The sequence below is a fragment of the Bos indicus x Bos taurus genome, chromosome 8 (assembly GCF_003369695.1).
Source record: "Bos indicus x Bos taurus breed Angus x Brahman F1 hybrid chromosome 8, Bos_hybrid_MaternalHap_v2.0, whole genome shotgun sequence".
Taxonomy (NCBI): Eukaryota; Metazoa; Chordata; class Mammalia; order Artiodactyla; family Bovidae; genus Bos; species Bos indicus x Bos taurus.
The window spans coordinates 22,411,054-22,427,814 of record NC_040083.1 but is presented as its reverse complement, the minus strand read 5'-3'; the positions used below and the strand labels follow the sequence as shown (position 1 = coordinate 22,427,814).

The window sequence follows — 16,761 nt, the reverse complement described above, 5'->3', positions numbered from 1 at the left end:
ATGGATTTCACACTCTCTCTACTAATAACCCTGGTGCTGATCAGCTATGGCCCGGGAGGATCTCTGGGCTGTGATCTCTCTCAGAACCACGTTTCAAGCAAAACCTCAGGCTCCTGGGCCAAATGAGCAGACTCTCCCCTCACTCCTGTCTGTAGAACAGAAAAGGCTTCGGTTTTCCCCAGCAGATGGTGGAGGGTGACCAGCTCCAGGAGGCCCAGGCCATCTCTGTGCTCCATGAGATGCTCCAGCAGAGCTTCACCCTCTTCCACACAGAGTGCTTCTTTGCTGCCTGGGACACTGCCCTTCTGGAGCAGCTCCGCACTGGACTGCAACAGCAGCTGGACGACCTGGATGCCTGCCAGGGGCAGGTGACGGGAGAGGAAGACTCTGCCCTGGGAAGAATGGGCCCCACTCTGGTCTTGAAGAGGTACTTCCACGGAATCCATGTCTACCTGAAAGAGAAAGAATACAGTGACTGCACCTGGGAAATCGTCAGAGTGGAGATGATGGAGCCCTGTCTTCATCAAGCAGCCTGTAAAAAAGGTTAAGAAAGATGGATGGAGATCTGAACTCAGCTTGAGATGACTCTCAACGACTAAGATGCCACATCACCCTCGTACACTCACCTGTGTTCATTTCAGTCGACTGATTTCTGCTTTGGCCACCAAATTCATTGAATTACTTTAGCCGATACTTTGTCAGTACTAATAAGCAAGTAGATATAAAAGTATTCAGCTGTAGGGGCATGAGTCCTAAAGTCATGCCTGCCCTGATGTTATCCGTTGCTGATTTACTTATTCCTTCTTGCACCTAACATACTTAAAATATTTGTAAAATTACAATTCATCTATGAGATCAGATCAGATCAGTCGCTCAGTCGTGTCCGACTCTTTGCAACCCCATGAATCGCAGCACGCCAGGCCTCCCTGTCCATCACCAACTCCCGGAGTTCACTGAGACTCACTTCCATCGAGTCAGTGATGCCATCCAGCCATCTCATCCTCTGTCGTCCCCTTCTCCTCCTGCCCCCTATCCCTCCCAGCATCAGAGTCTTTTCCAATTCATCTATACATCAATATTAATATATCATATTAAAATTTCTAAAACATGTTTACCATTTCATGTTATTAATTTTGTACTTTGTTCTATTTATTAAATTCTTATGAAAGAAAATGAATTTCCTTACTCAAAAATTAAATCCAATCCTCCATTTAATATTTTATTAAACAATGCGTGATTACATTTTTTTATTCATTCCATTCATATTATACATATATGTTGAGCACCTAAGTGACATACTGTGTCACCAAGGAATACAAGTGAATAAAGCAAATGTAGTTCCTACTGCATGGAAACTCTCAGTCTTACAGAGAAGAGGACATAAAAAACAGTATTATTTTATTTCAATTATACTAAAGCCTTCAAAGTGAAGTAAAGGAAAGAATGTTCTCACTTGGGAAGCGTTAGGTACATATGATGCTGGAAAGACAAATAATACTATATATCTTTCTAAGCTGCCTGCAAGGCTTCCCTGGTGCTCAGCTGGTAAAGAATCCACCTGCTGAGCAGGAGACCCCGGTTCAATTCCTTGGTCAGGAAGATCCCCTGAAGATGGGATAGGCTACCTACCCACTCCTGTTTTCTTGGGCTTCCCTGGTGGTTCAGTTGCTAAAGAATCTGCCTGCAATGCAGGAGACCTGGGTTAGGATGATCCCCTGGAGGGGGGCTGGGCTACCCACTCCAGTATTCTTGTCTGGAGAATCCCCATGGACAGAAGAACCTGGAGGGCTATAGCCCATGGGTCCCAAAGAGGCTGCCACAACCAAGCACACAGTACAGAAAGTCAATGATTTCTCTTTACTTAGTTTCAAGTCATCAAAATCTGGGGAGACTATTTTAGACAGACGTTACCTAAATATAATTATTTCTATAGAGTTTACCTAAAAGCTCTTTTTTCTCCTTACTCTTAGAGATCAGAGACCATTAACGTTCCAGAGAGCCAGGTAGATCACTTATATGGCAAAGGCACAAGAGAAATACCAATTCCTTCCAGAAAGCTGGCTTAACCAATTACAAAAGGCTCACTTTGATACAGTATCAGAGCTGGCAGAGGCCATTGTCCTCTAGATCTTTAGGCAGCCCCCATTCAACAAGGACAGCCACTCAAAGCCCCATGTCCTAGTGGACAGCCAGCCAGGGATTTCCCTGTTGCTTCTGAGATTCCCCCTGCAATTCTTGGGCACCGTATGGTAGCGGATGGCCACCTCAGAAATACCCTACAGTTTTGGGATTACAGCCAGCAACTTTTGGGCCCCCTTGGTTAGTGGACAGCCACCTCAGGATGACCCAGCAACTTTTGGGCCCCACATGCTAGTGTATGCCCTCAATAACTTTCCTTTCCCGATCCTGTATCTTGGCACTCACAGGAGTTTCTGCTGTTTCCTGCCTGCCACCGATTGTTGATTGTACCCTGCAGGCTTTTGCCCAGCTTCAGGACCAAAGAAAGAATCTGCCATCAAGAACAGAGGCAGGGATTGTTTAATGGATGGTAGGCACTTACATGTCTGAAGCAAGGTCCTGGAGCAACACCCCACCATGTGTGATGCACTGAGGGTGGAAAGTATTAATACATGGTGAAAGGCTTCATTCTGAGAGCAATGGAGGGGTGGGGAGTAGAGGGTGGGGAAGTAGGGAATGGGGAAGGAGGAGAGGGAGATGGGGGAGAGATTGCTGATCATTGGGGGACTGAGATCATGTGGGCTCATTAATTATCATGGAAAGCAGTAGAGGCACACGCCCCTCACCACCCCTTTGACAAAAGAGATCAAATCTGGGCCCTGGGACAAGTACAGAGAAAAGCCAGTCATGTGCATAGGGTGTACTGGTGGGGAAGGGGATGTACAGAGAGTAAGAGAACAGTCATCCTGAATGGCCTAACCATACATACTTAATAGTGAAAAATCACCAATGAGCATCTGGGCCTTCAGAGTTTTTTGCCGGTGAAGGTTTGAACTATCCTGAGAATTACTGCAGTGGGACACAGAGACACAGAGTATGCAAGGGCTATTTAAAATGGCATTGATAGACTTGCCTGACACGGGGTTGTCACAAGCCTTCAATGTGTAAAGAATGCAATTATCTGGAAAATGGGATAAAACAAAGTATGCCGGTACTTCCTCACAACGTAGCAATTCCCAGTACGCTCTCCAGATTCACTGGTCCTTCCCCTGCACCAGCCATTCATACAGTTCTTTCCTGTTTCTTTGTGGTTCTGGCTACCGATTTCTCCTTAAGATTGCAAAGCGTAGTCACTTAGTTGTGCCGACTCTTTGCCACACCATGGTCCTCTGTCCATGGGATTCTCCAGGCAGAATACTGGAGTGGATTGTCATTTCCTTCTCCAGGGGATCTTCCCCACCCAGGGATCAAACCTGGGTCTCCCACATTGGAGGCAGATTCTTTACTGTCTGAGCCACAAGGGAAGCCCTGACAGTGCAAAGCCACCACTTAAAAGTTTGAGTCAAAGTTCTAGGCTTTTCAGAAACTCTTATGTAAGAGGTTATTGTTTTTCTTGAGATGAATACTTTTGGGAATGAGAGAATGTCCTTGTTACAATACTGTAACAACAGCCTTGGCCAAAATGGACTAGAAAGCAGGATCCCTTTTCCTCTTGAGGCTACTAAAAATAATTACAGTGGAAGCGTGCCACCTACCGGCCCAGATGGACTAGGACACTGATCAAGTCTGTAGAACAGGCTTCTTGCTCTTCTAGGCAGAAGTCTGTATTCTTATTTGCATTTTCTTCAGAGCTAGGGGAGGATCTTCCCTTGCAAGAACTGAACCAAAAACTTGAAAAAGCCTGCTTCCTTAGCTTTCGTATTTTAGAGAGGAAAATATTCCCAGCTTCAGGCAGGACATGTCTTGGCCTAAGGAAGCTGCGTGGAGAGAAAGGTCAGGATGTATTTTTCACTTCCAGGTTGCTCATCTGGCCAAGGTTGTGTCACACGAGTGTATGTTCCTCAGTTCTTTGTCTCGTCACAACAAAGAATTGGAGCGACAGACATTAAAGCCCTCTGTGCGTCACAGCTCTCGGGTCTTGGACAAACCATGTTATAGCTTTTAGGCAAATCAGTGTTACAGCTCTATTTTATTTAGAAGATAGCAGGAGAATCCATCCTCGAAGTGTGAGGGAATACCAACCCAAAGACTCGAAGAGAAGAGAGTGGAGGAGTGCACGGGGAGGGAGGGAGGGAGAGAGAGAGAGAGAGAGAGAGCGCGCGCGCGCGTGCGCGTGCATGCTTTGGCTCCTCCTTTTATATGTTTTTTCCTCCACCTGGGCCTGCCCTATGCAAATTGGGCTTAGCCAGGAGTGCTGTTTGTTCTACCTGAAGTCTTCACTCTGGTCCTCGGACCTTCCTTTGACCTTCCTTGTCTTTTAGCTCCACCATTTTGGACTCCTGTTCCCTATTCTACCTACCTAACATTCCCACCTCAAGAGATGGGAGGCCCAATTCTTTGGGAAAAGCGGTGTTGAGGTCTTTCTGGATACTTCCTGCTGAACTGGGATGGCGAGGGATATTGGGACTCCCCCTCTTGCCAGTCTCAATCCTCAGAGTCCTATAGCGGTGTCCAAGGGTGTGTGATATTTCCCTTGGTCAGCTGTAGTTTTATATCTTTGTTGAACTGGCACCACATGTTGTAGCTGGTTGACCTCAGCAGAGACAAAACAGGTTAGACAATTGACAGTACATGGAATAATCATAAGTATCATCAATATAGCAATAACAAGGACTAGTAGGGACATTAGTCAGTTCTAAATTCACATAGCCAGGATGGCTCAAGTCCCTCCTTGTTCAGGGATCAGAAGATCTATCTCCTGTCTGTTTTGGAGTACAGTCTCTGTCAAGCTGTGTTAGCTCTTTAGAGTTATCCTAGAAATCTTATCCCCATAAACCAGATTTTGGGGGTGTTCATTAGAATGACACTCATTGGTAGTCCTGAATAGGTATCTGAGATCTCCCAGGGGCTCACAGGTGTATTGAGTGTCCTTTTCTGTTTTCTTCCACAGCTTGACTCATGCGTAGTGAATCCAGGAGTCATGTCCTGGTACCTTGACTGCTATGGGGGTAGAAAGTACTACAGGGTAGGGGCCCTTCCATGTGGGCTGGAGTTGAGCCTTTGGGGACCCATCTTTCCAGACTTTAATTAGGACTTGAGTTCCTGGAGCACATAGTGGTGACTCTTTAGAATCTTTTGGGTCCTGGTTCATACGCCACAAGCGTATATCCTGTTGGAATTGCCCAATGGCCATGGTATAAGACTGGAGGGTCTGAACCTCTGGATCTAGGAAGAGGTCATTGACATAAACAAAAGGTCTCCCATATAGCATCTCATAAGGACTAAGACCAACCTGTTCCTTAGGGGCAATGCGGGTGCGGTGGAGAGCTATTGGTAAAGCCTCCTTCCATCCCAGGGAGGTCTCCTGGGTTATCTTTTTTATCACTCATTTTAAGAATTGATTGGCTCTTTCTACTTTTCCTGAAGATTGAGGCCTCCAGGCACAATGGAGATATTAAGTAATGCCCAATGCTTTCGAGACCCCTTGGGTGACCTTAGAAGTAAATGATGTCCCATTGTCACTTTGTAATGACCTGGGCAGACCAAATCTTGGAATGATTTCATGGAGCAGTTTTTTTTATCACGTCCTCAGCCTTCTCAGTCCAGGTGGGAAAGCCTTCAATCCATTCTGTGAATGTATCTATCATAACTAATAGGTATTTATACCCTTGAGAAACTGGCATCTGGGTGAAGTCCATCTGCCAGTCCTCTCCTGGGTAGGCCCCACGTCGTTGGATGGGCTGGGCCAGCTGGGGTCTTCGAGCTCCTTGGGGGTTGTTTAATTGGCAAGTGGGACAAGAGGAACAACCTGTGTTATAGTTGTTTGGAAGCCTGTTCCTCTGAAGGACCTTTCTGGTAATCTTTGGAGGGCCTTTTCTCCTAAATGAGTAGTGGCATGTAAGGAGTTAACCAACTTCCACTGGAGGTTCCCAGGCAGAAAAAGGAGTCCCTCCTTTTGGAACCACCCCATATGATCTTCTTGAAAGCCCTCGCTCTTAGCTTTAAGAATCTCACCTTCAGTATATGAAGGAGTTTCTGGCAAATTAGTCTGTGGAACTAAGTTGGCAATCCCTATTAGGTCATGGTTCTGTAATGCTGCTCTCCTAGCTGCCTGATCAGCTGCTTGGTTCCCTCGTGCCACTTCTGTGTTCCCTTTTTGGTGTCCTTTACAGTGGGAGACTGAAACCTCAGTGGTCAGATGAACTGCCTCCAAGAGTCGAAGAATCTGATCACCATATTTGATTGGGGACACTCGGGGTGGTCAAGTGGCCCCTTTCTTTCCAAATAGCCGCATGTGCATGTAGCACCAGAAAGGGCATACTTGGAGTCAGTGTAAATGGCTATTCTTTTTCCTCTTTCCAGCTCTAAAGCTCAAGTCAGGGCTATGAGCTCAGCTAATTGGGCTGAAGTACCTGGTGGCAGAGGCTTAGCCTCTATGGTCTCAAAATTGGAGACTACTGCATACCTGGCTCTTCTTTTTCCATCCAAGACAAAGCTGCTTCCATCACTGTACCAGATTTCCTCAGGATTGGTCAGAGAATCTTCTGACAATCCCTCTCGGGGTTTTGTCCAGTCCAAGGTTTCTAGACAAGAGTGAAAGGGGAGAGGGCCCTCAGGGGTAGGGAGGAGGGTGGCTGGGTTAAGAACCTCACAAGGGGATATAGTGAGGCCTGGATTTTCCATCATATTACTTGATATCTGAGGATTTTTTGATCAGACATCCATAAATGGCCTCTCCCATTTAGTTGTTTTACTTGGTGGCTGGTAAAAATAGTTTGCCCCCAAAGGAAAGTTTTAAAGCATCTTCTATCATGATTGCAATAGCTGCAAGATTTCGAAGGCAGGGGGGCCAGCCTTGGGTAGTTGGATCCAGCCTCTTGGATAAGTAAGCTACTGGCTGGGGCTCAGATCCCAACCTTTGAGTTAACACTCCCAAGGCTATTTATTCCCTCTCTTTCATGGACATAAAGTTGGAATGCTTTTTCTGGGTCTGGCAACCTCAAGGCAGGTGCCTGAGTTAAGGCCTGTTTTAGTGTAGCCTCTACCTTCTTTTGAGGAGTTCCTCACATCAGTGGGATTGAATCATCCCATCCCTTTAAGCTTTCCTATAAGGGCTTGGCAATTAAACTATAGTTGGGTATCCAGATTCCACAATATCCAGTTAGCCCCAGGAAAGCTCGCAATTGTTTTCGAGATGTGGGGGAGGGCAATTGGAGGATTCCTTGTACCCGATGAGAGGACAGCCTCCTGGACCTGTGTGTAATCTGAACTCCCAGGTAAGTGACCTTTGTCTTGACCATCTGTGCCTTAGCACGGGAGACTTTATATCCCCTTTCTGCCAAGAAGTTTAGACAATTGCATGTTGTTGACACTTTTCTCATCTGGAGAACAGATTAGTAGGTCATCTACGTATTGTAATAGTTTCCCATTAGGTCCCAGGTCCAGATCTAGGAGATCCCGGCTAAGGGCCTGTCCAAACAGGTGGGGGCTATCTCTGAACTCCTGAGGTAATACTGTCCAAGTCATCTGTTGGTGTTTTTCTCCTGGGGCCTCCCACTCAAAGGCAAAAAGGTATTGGGATTCTTTAGCCAGTGGTATGCAAAAAAAATGCATCTTTGAGATCCAAGACTGTAAACCACTTGGCACTGTGTGGGATTTCTCCCAAGATTACATAGGGATTGGGTACTGTGGGATGGAGGGGGACAACAGCTTCATTTATGATCCGGAGATCTTGAACCACTCGCCAGGTTCCGTCTTTTTTCTTTACGGAGAGGATTGGGGTGTTACATGGCAAACCAATAGCCCACAAGCAAGGAATTTATTTATTATAGGCTATAGTCCCTCCCAAGCCTCTCTTTTGAGAGGATATTGTTTCCAGTTAGGAAACCAAGTGGGATCTTGGAGGACAATGATGACCGGTTCAGCTTAGTGGGCTTGTCCAGGAATCCCCTGGTCCCACACCTGGGGGTTATTTTGTCTTCCCATAGTTTTTGGTCCCTCTCTATTGAAGGTGTAATGGGTTCTTCAGTAGTAACCAGGAGTTGTAGAGCTCTAGGGGCTGAAAAACTTCCCATCACAAGGGTGGTCCCCAGTTTAGTGAGTATATCTCTTCCCAATAAGGAAGTAGGACACTCAGGGGCCACCAGAAACTGGTGGGAAAATATTTGTCCATCCAAGCAACAAAGAAGTGCTTGGGTGAATCTTCAAGTGAATGGTGAATGGTCCAGGTTTGGGAGGAGAAGGCTCCAGAGTAGGAGATCAAGACAGAGTAGGTAGCCGCTGTGTCAACTAAGAAATTCTCAGACCTACCTGACACATCCAGTTGCGCCCTTGGCTCCAGCTCCATGATGGTATCCATGACAGGTGGGCTGGCTGGAGCGGGCTGCTTCAGTCCTCTTGAACCATCGTGAGGGTAGGCTTGGTGCTTGACCTTGAGGCTCTTGGGTCCCAGGGGCAGAGTGCCGCCCAATGTCCCAGTTGATGGCATTTGTGGCAAGCCATTCTAGGAGACTTGTCATGGTTTGGACACTTTTTGGCCCAATGCCCCACCTGTCTACAGATTGTGCCTTGTCCTTCAAGGACTCGGGGTTTGCCATAGGGCTTCTCAGGAGGGTGGCCAGCATCTGGGCATGCCTTGTCTCTTTCTTTCTCTCCTTCTCTTGTTCTCTGTTATAAAAGGTATTCGTGGCTGTCTGGACCATCTCATCTAAAGAGGCAGCAGGGTCCTGCTTTTGCAGCTGTTGTAACTTAATTCTGATATCTGATGCACACTGGGACAGGAATTTGTCCTTTAAAATCACTTGTCCCTTGTAAGAGTCCAAGCCCAGATTGGTAAACTTTGGAGTGCCTCTTTTAGCCTTTCCAGAAAGCAATGGGGTTCTAATTGGGCTCCTGAGTTATTGCTGAGACTGGGCACAGTCCCACAAGTAATAGGCTTCTTTCTGTTTCCATAGGTAGACTTCCTTAGGGGTGAGTCTTTCTGAAGCTTATCCTACCCAGAACTGTTGCAACCTGAGTGCCAGGCATTCCCGGGTCAGGGTGCAGATACCCAGGCAGGCTGAGGCGTGACAGCCTCCTAGAGCTCAAATCCCCGGGCAGGTCGAGGTGTGACGGCCTCCCAAGAATTGGGTCCCTGGGCAGGTCGAGGCGTGATGACCTCCTGGGACTCCTGGGACTGGCAGATCCCCAAACAGGTTGAGGCATGACAACCTTTCAAGGACCAGATCCCTAGGCAGGTCAAGGCGTGATGACCTCCTGGGACCCCCGGACTGGAGTTGGGCGTCCCCAAGATCTCCAGTGTGACCAGTATTGAGTAGGATTAGGGGGTTGGATATTATAGAGTATTTCCCTCCTAAGGCCAGCTATTTTCTGTTTGTCTCTTCAGAAGATTGTAGAGGCAACCTTGTGGGTCTGGATGGGGCTCAGGAAAAGAGCATGAAACAGGAGGGAAGGGGTCAGAGCACAACCTTTGAAAGAATGACATAGCACAAGGGTATAATGTAAACCAATTAAAATCAACTGGTTATTGACTATGCCAAAGCCTTTGACTGTATGGATCACAATAAACTGCGGAAAATTCTGAAAGAGATGGGAATACCAGACCACCTGATCTGCCTCTTGAGAAATTTGTATGCAGGTCAGGAAGCAACAGTTAGAACTGGACATGGAACAACAGACTGGTTCCAAATAGGAAAAAGAGTACGTCAAGGCTGTATATTGTCACCCTGTTTATTTAACGTATATGCAGAGTACATCATGAGAAATGCTGGGCTGGAAGAAGCACAAGCTGGAATCAAGAATCCTGGGAGAAATATCAATAACCTCAGATATGCAGATGACACCACCCTTATGGCAGAAAGTGAAGAGGAACTAAAAAGCCTCTTGATGAAGGTGAAAGAGGAGAGTGAAAAAGTTGGCTTAAAGCTCAACATTCAGAAAACGAAGATCATGGCATCGGTCCCATCACTTCATGGGAAATAGATGGGGAAACAGTGGAAACAGTGTCAGACTTTATTTTTTGGGGCTCCAAAATCACTGCAGATGGTGATTGCAGCCATGAAATTAAAAGACGCTTACTCCTTGGAAGGAAAGTTGTGACCAACCTAGATAGCATATTCAAAAGCAGAGACATCACTTTGCCAACAAAGGTCGTCTAGTCAAGGCTATGGTTTTTCCTGTGGTCATGTATGGATGTGAGAGTTGGACTGTGAAGAAAGCTGAGTGCCAAAGAATCGATGCTTTTGAACTATGGTGTTGGGGAAGACTCTTGAGAGTCCCTTGGACTGCAAGGAGATCCAACCAGTCCATTCTGAAGGAGATCAGCCCTGGGATTTCTTTGGAAGGAATGATGCTAAAGCTGAAACTCCAGTACTTTGGCCACCACATGCGAAGAGTTGACTCATTGGAAAAGACTCTGATGTTGGGAGGGATTGGGGGCAGGAGGAGAAGGGGACGACAGAGGATGAGATGGCTGGATGGCATCACTGACTCCATGGACATGAGTGTGAGTGAACTCCTGGAGTTGGTGATGGACAGGGAGGCCTGGTGTGCTGCGATTCATGGGGTCGCAAAGAGTCGGACACGACTGAGAGACTGAACTGAACTGGGTCCAAGATGACAAGTCAAATTCAAGTAAACCTTAATCCCCAATCTATAAGCCAACACACACACCCAGAGGTGGCAGGACAGCTCTGAGGCACAAGGTCAAAAAAGGGAGGAGTAGGTGGTTCCCCAATGGCTGGGATGATCCTCTCACTCATTAGCATATGAATTCCATCCCCTCACAAAACCTAGCCAGCCCTAATTCCATGGCCCCAGCCTTTGCCCTCGGCAATGGTTTACACCCTGAAGAGGGGCTTCTCTCTGGATCCTAACAAATCCACTTCTTATTGCTTTGTCTGTCAATGAATTTTTGCAATGAGACATCAGAGCCTGAGTTTCATTAGTTTTGGCTGGGCTTGAGTCCCAGGAGAGAGCTGAAGGACATGAGGAAAAAGCAGTGGGAGAAACGTGCCAAGGAATCCCCTTCATAGCCCGCCAGAAAATTTGCTAAATATCTGCCCGGTGTTCACAGTTTCATTGGTCTGATCCTTGGCACAGAGAAAGGACAGAAGAACCCCCACCGGCTTGCTAACAGCTACTGGGGCTCAGCAGATAGCGCCTTTGGGACATGCTGAGGAGTAGCCTCTCCAGAGTCCCTCAATTGTGCCCCCTGCCACCCACCTGTTCGTGGGAGGTTCGAGGAAACAAGAAACGAGAGATTGTAAAGGTCCCACCAGCCACAGGAGTGATGACCTCTTACCTTAACTGGAGGTCTTCTGGAATCTGAGACTGGGCTGTGTGAGCTTTCTGCTGAGTTCGTTTTTTGCTGTCCTGGTTTCCAGCACGATGGGCCTTCCCCTGCACTGGGTTTCTTCGCCTTCTGCTTCTAGCGCGGGAGCTTTGCTGAGTTGGGCTCCTGCTGTGCTTGGCCTCTTCCACGTGGAGGTTGTTTCAGCCAGGTTATATCCGAGTCACGGCACCATAGATGTCACGCGAATGTATGTTCCTCGGTTCTTTGTCTCGTCACAACAAAGATTTGGAGCAACGGACATTAAAGCCCTCGGCACGTCACAGCTCTCGGGTCTTGGACAAACCGTGTTACAGCTCTTAGGCAAATCAGTGTTACAGCTCTATTTTATTTAGAAGATACCAAGATAATCCATCCTCGAAGTGTGAGGGCATGCCAACCCAAAGACTCGAAGAGAAGAGAGTAGAGGAGTGCACGGGGAGGTAGAGAGAGACTGAGAGAGAGAGAGAGCACATGCATGTGGGAAAGAGAGAGCAAGAGCGCTTTGGCTCCTCCTTTTATATGTTTTTAATCCATCCTTGAAGTATGAGGGCATGCCAACCCAAAGACTTGAAGAGAAGAGAGTGGAGGAGTGCACAGAGAGGGGGAGAGAGAGAAAGAGATAGAGCACACGCACGCAGGAGAGAGAGAGCTCTTTGGCTCCTCCTTTTATGCGCTTTGGCTCCTTTTATATGTTTTTAATCCATCCTCGAAGTGTGAGGGCATGCCAACCCAAAGACTGGAAGAGAGGAGAGTGGAGGAGTGCGTGGGGAAGGAGGGATGGAGGGAGGGAGGGAGGGAGAGGGAGAGAGAGAGAGAGAGAGCGAGAGAGAGAGAGAGAGAGCATGCGTGCATGCACGTGAGAGAGAGAGAGAGAGAGACAGAGAGAGACAGAGAGAGACAGAGCGCACGCATGCGGGACAGACAGAGAGTGTGTGCTTTGGCTCCTCCTTTTATATGTTTTTTTCCTCCACCTGGGCCTACCCTATGCAAATTGGGCTTAGCAAGGAGTGCTGTTTGTTCTGTCTGAAGTCTTCACTCTGGTCCTTGGACCTTCCTTTGACCTTCCTTGTCTTTTAGCCACTGGCATTTTGGACTCCTTTTCCCTATTCTACCTACCTAACAGTTACACATTCATCATTTACTTTACCTACTTTAACACTCTTGGAGCCTTGACCTTGGCATTCTGGGTAGGGAAATGCAAGGGGAATCAGAGGAAATAGCTCCTGTTTGAAGGCGCATTAACTCTTTCCTAAACAGTACGTTGTTCGTTGCTTGACTTCAGGAGAAAACTCTCAATGTCCCCTTTGAATAATAACTGCACTTGCATTCACCTTCCACCTTGACCCAGTAGTAAGAGAGAACACAGACACAAATAAGGCTATTTCAGAAAATACAATTGTTGGCAACAAATATCCTGGAGTGTACCTACTTGGGTAGAATTGACAACTAGTAAGGTAATGAACTACAGTAATTGAGGAAGTAAACCAGGAAGAGAGAGCGAGTGTGTGTGTGTGTGTGTGTGTGTGTGTGTGTACTGATCAAGTAGCAGGGAAGGGCTTCAATATAGACTAGATCTCTCAAATCTCTGCTTCAGGTTACAGACTGCATCTTTAGATTGCTTCTATCCAATTAAGGGATGGGAGAGCTGATAGCTTATGGTGAACAATGTCGGATTCCTGATCTCCGAAGATTTAGCTCCGGAAGCAGCGACCATGCTGATCACTCAAGAGCTTTTGTATAGCAGAGTTTTATTAAAGTATAAAAAGAGAGAAAACTTCTGACATAGGCATCAGAAGGGGGACAGAGAGTGCCCCACTTGCTAGCCTTAGCGAGGGAGCTATATACTTTTTTAATTGGTTATTACAATAAATCAAAAGAATGTCTCAAGGTTTAAAGATCTTACTAGACCCACTCCTACCAAATACATTTTAAGATAATGAGATTAGAACTAATAATAGAAAGATCTTACCAGACCCACTCCAATAATATACATCTTCAGATAAATCAAAGGTTCTTGTTAAGGAGAAACATGTCCTCAAGCAAGATACACTGTTCTATTGACTAAGACACAGCAATGTAGAAAAAAAGTTTGTTCTTTTCTCTTCCTTGAGAACTTCAGAACCCTACCTCCACCTGGAGAGTCCCAAACCCCTCTCTCATCCTTGGGGACCCCAGACTTCTTATCAATCTGCCTGGGAATTGACACGCTCAGAGATCTCTAATTTCTAGGTGAAACACATGTCAGTTGCTCATTTGAGTATGACTCTTTTGTGACTCCGTGGACTATACCCTTTGTATACTGTTCATGGGGTTCTCAAGGGAAGAATACTGAAGTGGTTTGCCACTCCCTTCTCCAGTCGACCACATTTCGTCACTTATGACCAACCTAGACAGCATCTCAAAAAGCAGGGACATTACTTTGGCAACAAAAGTCCATCTAGTCAAGGCTATGGTTTTTCCAGAGGTCAAGTATGGATGTGATAGTTAGACCTTATATAAAGAAAGCTGAGCACCAAAGAATTGATGCTTTTGAACTGGGCTGTTGGAGACAACTCTTGAGAGTCCCTTGGACTGCAAGGAGATCCAGCCAGTCCAATCTAAAGGAAATCAGTCCTGAATATTCATTGGAAGGACTGATGCTAAAGCTGAGACTCCAATACTTTGGCCACCTGATGTGAAGAAGTGACTCTTTGGAAAAGACCCTGATGCTGGGATAGATTGAAGGCGGGAGGAGAAGGGGATGAGATGGTTGGATGGAATCACCAATTCAATGGACATGAGTTTGAGTCAATTCTTGGAGTTGGTGATGGACAGGGAGGCCTGGCGTAGTGCAGTCCATGGGGTCGTAAAGAGTCAGACATGACTGAGCAACTGAACTGAAATGGACTGTATCCGCCAGGCTCCTTGGTTCATGGAATTCTCCAGGGAAGAAAACTGGAATGGGTTGTCATTTTCTTTTCCTGTATGTTAAGTAATTTTTTTTTTCTTTCTTCCATCAATACTTTGGGGACACTTTTGGGGGCAAGACTACATGGGTAATTTTTGGACTCATCTGGCTGTGGGGCTTCCCACAAAGTTTTAAATTATTATTAGTTTTAAATTGTTTACTGTGTGCCTGGTAATGAGGGCATGGGGATGAGTGGTCACTTATAAATAGAATGGACAATGAGAAGAGGACCTACACCTAATCCTTCATACCCTCAGTACTAAGGGTCAAGCAGAGGACAGTCTGCAACAGGCACTGAGGTAGGGGGCAGTGCAGTGAGAATGACATAAGGATGAACAGGGGAGAGACTACTGAAGGGAAGGAGTGTGTTTCAAAGACACGGTGGGGCCTACAGGGTGGGTGAGGACTGACCTGTCCCAGCGGACCTGAAACATACGCCACTGGTGACCTTAGCAGGATCTGGTTTAGCAGAATTAATGGGGCAGGAACCAGATGGGAGTAGGCTGAAAAGGAAACACAAGAATGAGAATTAGGAACACTGTATAGAAAATGAAATTTTGTTTGTGAAGTGGAGCAGTGAAACAAGATGGCACATTGAGGAGATTATGGGTTAAAATGCTTGTGCACATTTTTCTCATGTTTTCTAAGAATAATTTTCGAAGGATGGATGAATTGCCAGAAAACATTTTAAATATATGACTTATTTGATTTAAACAATTGCTTATTTAGATACTTGACACATTGCTTTTTTGGATAAAAATTAATTTAGCATTGTTCTAATTAGTCACTTTGTAGTGAATTTCAACAGTAAACCATTTGCCTGCTAATTTAAATTCTTTGTTCAATCAAGTTTTACAATCAAGCTTCATTTTATCTGCTACTTCCTTTAGTTTTATATTGGTAATTTAATCTCTAATCATTGACATATACATTTTCTCTATGTTATAGCCACTTTCTTTTGATGGATATATGTGTTTCATTTCTCCTGTGTACACATAACTAGACAGTCTCTTGTATATTTTGCCAAGCGCTGTTTAGGACATAGAATCAAGCCTCTCCCTAGTCACATTCATTCCTCTTTTGAACTGGTATGTATTTGGTGCCCTTTCTTATTCATCTGTTTTTATATTAAATTCAGTATTTCATTAACTTTTTTTTCCCTTTTTTGATCTATGATATGAGAATCTAAATTGCTTTTTGTTCGAGTGTCAGGCAAGTTTTCTGGGATATTTTATTGAAATATCATTTCTTTTCTCATTAACAAGAGGTATGTCTTTTGCATAAATCTTTAGCTAATGATCAGCATCTAATTAATTCTGATAATATGGCAATTTTTGATTTTTTTGCTTTATTAATATGGTTACTGAACTTTACTCACTGCTACACAGTTTTATTACAGCTACTTTAAAACTCATTTAATGCTTCTGACTGAGGAAGTCAAAGTCAAATATTCCTTTCTGTTTTTAAATATTGTTGCTTGCATTATTTCTTAGTTTTATAATTGTTCTAAGGTTAAGAACATTGGCTTAATGAGAATCACAAACATTTGTGGATCCCCAAATGGCTAATTGAGTGCTGAAAGCTGAGCGCCAGAAGAAAGCTGAGCGCCAAAGAATTGATGCTTTAGAACTATGGTGTTGGAGAAGACTTTTGAGAGTCCCTTGGACTCCAAGGAGATTCAACCAGTCCATCGTAAAGGAAATCAGTCCTGAATATTCATTGGAAGGACTGATGCTGAAGTTGAAACTCCAGTACTTTGGCCACCTGATACGAAGAAGTGACTCATTGGAAAAGACCCTGATGCTGGGAAAGATTGAAGGCGGGAGGAGAAGGGGACGACAGAGGATGAGATGGTTGGATGGCATCACCGACTCAATGGACATGAGTTTGAGTAAGCTCCGGAAGCTGGTGATGGACAGGAAACCTGGTGTGCTGCAGCCCTTGGGGTCACAAAGAGTCAGGACCTGACTGAGTGACTGAACTGAACTAACAAAGAAGAGACGTTCAATAAAAATGAAAGAAAGAAATGGAATCAAAGATTCTTTCTCCCAAAACCTAAGGCTAAGAACTTTTATTAAATAATATATGGGAAAGTTATAACATTAGCCAGGAAAAAAGAACAGAGCAAGAGAGTTTAGTGGTCACATAAATTCAAATTTAAGAAATGATGGCAGAAATTCATAGTCTGAGACTTAAAGAGTCATACATACCTCACAAATGACCCACCCATTTGGCTGGTTGGTATGCATATATATGTATACTTTTCTTTTTTAAATTTAAATTTTAAATTCTATTTAATGGAAAAACTTCTCCCAGTTAATTTCGTACTGTCACCTTGCCCTAAAACCTTTGTAGTCATATCCTG

At 45.3% G+C, this 16,761-nt stretch overlaps 1 pseudogene; it reads left to right on the top strand.

Moving 5' to 3' along the window:
• On the top strand, nucleotides 1-873 carry LOC113897784 (annotated as a pseudogene).
• The last annotated feature ends 15,888 nt before the right edge of the window (nucleotides 874-16,761 follow it).